Raw genomic sequence first — 4788 nt, 5'->3', positions numbered from 1 at the left:
TTGGGGTATACATAAACATAATCCTGAATATGAAGTCTCTACCTTAAGAATTGACTGAATGACACATGGTTGAGTTGTGTGATTTTCACTATCTGCAGGTTGGCCATATGACAATAGCTCTAGTCTGTTTTTAACCACTTCCGGTTGTCACAGGAAGCTCTTGGTCAACACACGTTGTCTTTGGGGTAGACATAAACAGAATCCTGAATATGAAGTCTCTACCTTAAGAATTGACAGAATGACAGATGGTTGATTTGTGTGATTTTCACTATGTGCGTTTTATATGTCAATAGCTCTAGGCTGTTTTTAACCACTTCCGGTTGTCACAGGAAGCTCTTGCTCCACACACGTTGTTTTTGGGGTAGACATAAACAGAATCCTGAATATGAAGTCTCTACCTTAAGAATTGACTGAATGACAGATGGTTGAGTTGCGTGATTTTTACTATGTGCGTTTTATATGACAATAGCTCTAGGCTGTTTTTAACCACTTCCGGTTGTCACAGGAAGCTCTTGCTCCACACACGTTGTCTTTGGGGTAGAAATAAACAGAATCCTGAATATGAAGTCTCTACCTTAAGAATTGACAGAATAACAGATGGTTGAGTTGCGTGATTTTCACTATCTGCTGGTTGGCCACATGACAATAGCTCTAGGCTGTTTTTAACCACTTCCGGTTGTCACAGGAAGCTCTTGCTCAACACACATTGTCTTTGGGGTAGACATAAACAGAATCCTGAATATGAAGTCTCTACCTTAAGAATTGACTAAATGACAGATGGTTGAGTTGAGTGATTTTCACTATGTGCAGGCTATATGACAATAGCTCTAGGCTGTTTTTAACCACTTCTGGTTGTCACAGGAAGCTCTTGCTCAACACACGTTGTCTTTGGGGTAGACATAAACAGAATCCTGAATATGAAGTCTCTACCTTAAGAATTGACTGAATGACAGATGTTTGAGTTGCGTGATTTTCACTATGTTCAGGTTATATGACAATAGCTCTAGGCTGTTTTTAACCACTTCTGGTTGTCACAGGAAGCTCTTGCTCAACACACGTTGTCTTTGGGGTATACATAAACATAATCCTGAATATAAAGTCTCTACCTTAAGAATTGACTGAATGACACAATGTTGAGTTGTGTGATTTTCAGTATCTGCAGGTTGGCCATATGACAATAGCTCTAGTCTGTTTTTAACCACTTCCGGTTGTCACAGGAAGCTCTTGGTCAACACACGTTGTCTTTGGGGTAGACATAAACAGAATCCTGAATATGAAGTCTCTACCTTAAGAATTGACTGAATGACAGATGGTTGCGTTAAGCGTCATTTTCACTATGTGCAGTTTATATTACAATAGCTCTAGGCTGTTTTTAACCACTTCCGGTTGTCACAGGAAGCTCTTGCTCAACACACATTGTCTTTGGGGTAGAAATAAACAGAATCCTGAATATGAAGTCTCTACCTTAAGAATTGACTGAATAACAGATGGTTGAGTTGCGTGATTTTCACTATCTGCTGGTTGGCGATATGACAGTAGCTCTAGGCTGTTTTTAACCACTTCCGGTTGTCACAGGAAGCTCTTGCTCCACACACGTTGTCTTTGGGGTAGAAATAAACAGAATCCTGAATATGAAGTCTCTACCTTAAGAATTGACTGAATGACAGATGTTTGAGTTGCGTGATTTTCACTATGTGCAGGTTATATGACAATAGCTCTAGGCTGTTTTTAACCACTTCTGGTTGTCACAGGAAGCTCTTGCTCAACACACGTTGTCTTTGGGGTAGACATAAACATAATCCTGAATATGAAGTCTCTACCTTAAGAATTGACTGAATGACAGATGGTTGAGTTGTGTGATTTTCACTATCTGCAGGTTGGCTATATGACAATAGCTCTAGGCTGTTTTTAACCACTTCTGGTTGTCACAGGAAGCTCTTGGTCAACACACGTTGTCTTTGGGGTAGACATAAACAGAATCCTGAATATGAAGTCTCTACCTTAAGAATTGACTGAATGACAGATGGTTGAGTTGCGTGATTTTCACTATGTGCAGTTTATATTACAATAGCTCTAGGCTGTTTTTAACCACTTCCGGTTGTCACAGGAAGCTCTTGCTCAACACACGTTGTCTTTGGGGTAGATAAAAACAGAATCCTGAATATGAAGTCTCTACCTTAAGAATTGACTGAATGACAGATGGTTGATTTGCGTGATTTTCACTATGTGCGGTTTTATATGACAATAGCTCTAGGCTGTTTTTAACCACTTCCGGTTGTCACAGGAAGCTCTTGCTCCACACACGTTGTCTTTGGGGTAGACATAAACAGAATCCTGAATATGAAGTCTCTACCTTAAGAATTGACTGAATGACAGATGGTTGAGTTGCGTGATTTTTACTATGTGCTGTTTATATGACAATAGCTCTAGGCTGTTTTTAACAACTTCCGGTTGTCACAGGAAGCTCTTGCTCAACACACGTTGTCTTTGGGGTATACATAAACATAATCCTGAATATGAAGTCTCTACCTTAAGAATTGACTGAATGACACAATGTTGAGTTGTGTGATTTTCAGTATCTGCAGGTTGGCCATATGACAATAGCTCTAGTCTGTTTTTAACCACTTCCGGTTGTCACAGGAAGCTCTTGCTCAACACACGTTGTCTTTGGGGTAGAAATAAACAGAATCCTGAATATGAAGTCTCTACCTTAAGAATTGACTGAATAACAGATGGTTGAGTTGCGTCATTTTCACTATCTGCTGGTTGGCGATATGACAATAGCTCTAGGCTGTTTTTAACCACTTCCGGTTGTCACAGGAAGCTCTTGCTCCACACACGTTGTCTTTGGGGTAGACATAAACAGAATCCTGAATATGAAGTCTCTACCTTAAGAATTGACTGAATGACAGATGGTTGAGTTGCGTGATTTTTACTATGTGCTTTTTATATGACAATAGCTCTAGGCTGTTTTTAACCACTTCCGGTTGTCACAGGAAGCTCTTGCTCAACACACGTTGTCTTTGGGGTATACATAAACATAATCCTGAATATGAAGTCTCTACCTTAAGAATTGACTGAATGACACAATGTTGAGTTGTGTGATTTTCAGTATCTGCAGGTTGGCCATATGACAATAGCTCTAGTCTGTTTTTAACCACTTCCGGTTGTCACAGGAAGCTCTTGGTCAACACACGTTGTCTTTGGGGTAGACATAAACAGAATCCTGAATATGAAGTCTCTACCTTAAGAATTGACTGAATGACAGATGGTTGAGTTGCGTCATTTTCACTATGTGCAGTTTATATTACAATAGCTCTAGGCTGTTTTTAACCACTTCCGGTTGTCACAGGAAGCTCTTACTCAACACACATTGTCTTTGGGGAAGATAAAAACAGAATCCTGAATATGAAGTCTCTACCTTAAGAATTGACAGAATGACAGATGGTTGATTTGTGTGATTTTCACTATGTGCGTTTTATATGTCAATAGCTCTAGGCTGTTTTTAACCACTTCCGGTTGTCACAGGAAGCTCTTGCTCCACACACGTTGTCTTTGGGGTAGACATAAACAGAATCCTGAATATGAAGTCTCTACCTTAAGAATTGACTGAATGACAGATGGTTGAGTTGCGTGATTTTTACTATGTGCTTTTTATATGACAATAGCTCTAGGCTGTTTTTAACAACTTCCGGTTGTCACAGGAAGCTCTTGCTCAACACACGTTGTCTTTGGGGTATACATAAACATAATCCTGAATATGAAGTCTCTACCTTAAGAATTGACTGAATGACACAATGTTGAGTTGTGTGATTTTCAGTATCTGCAGGTTGGCCATATGACAATAGCTCTAGTCTGTTTTTAACCACTTCCGGTTGTCACAGGAAGCTCTTGCTCAACACACGTTGTCTTTGGGGTAGAAATAAACAGAATCCTGAATATGAAGTCTCTACCTTAAGAATTGACTGAATAACAGATGGTTGAGTTGCGTCATTTTCACTATCTGCTGGTTGGCGATATGACAATACCTCTAGGCTGTTTTTAACCACTTCCGGTTGTCACAGGAAGCTCTTGCTCCACACAAGTTGTCTTTGGGGTAGACATAAACAGAATCCTGAATATGAAGTCTCTACCTTAAGAATTGACTGAATGACAGATGGTTGAGTTGCGTGATTTTTACCATGTGCTGTGTTATATGACAATAGCTCTAGGCTGTTTTTAACCACTTCCGGTTGTCACAGGAAGCTCTTGCTCAACACACGTTGTCTTTGGGGTATACATAAACATAATCCTGAATATGAAGTCTCTACCTTAAGAATTGACTGAATGACACAATGTTGAGTTGTGTGATTTTCAGTATCTGCAGGTTGGCCATATGACAATAGCTCTAGTCTGTTTTTAACCACTTCCGGTTGTCACAGGAAGCTCTTGGTCAACACACGTTGTCTTTGGGGTAGACATAAACAGAATCCTGAATATGAAGTCTCTACCTTAAGAATTGACTGAATGACAGATGGTTGAGTTGCGTCATTTTCACTATGTGCAGTTTATATTACAATAGCTCTAGGCTGTTTTTAACCACTTCCGGTTGTCACAGGAAGCTCTTGCTCAACACACATTGTCTTTGGGGTAGAAATAAACAGAATCCTGAATATGAAGTCTCTACCTTAAGAATTGACTGAATAACAGATGGTTGAGTTGCGTGATTTTCACTATCTGCTGGTTGGCGATATGACAATAGCTCTAGGCTGTTTTTAACCACTTCCGGTTGTCACAGGAAGCTCTTGC

The sequence above is a fragment of the Salmo salar genome, chromosome ssa20, assembly GCF_905237065.1.
Source record: "Salmo salar chromosome ssa20, Ssal_v3.1, whole genome shotgun sequence".
NCBI lineage: Eukaryota > Metazoa > Chordata > Actinopteri > Salmoniformes > Salmonidae > Salmo > Salmo salar.
Note: the sequence above shows the minus strand (reverse complement) of the source record.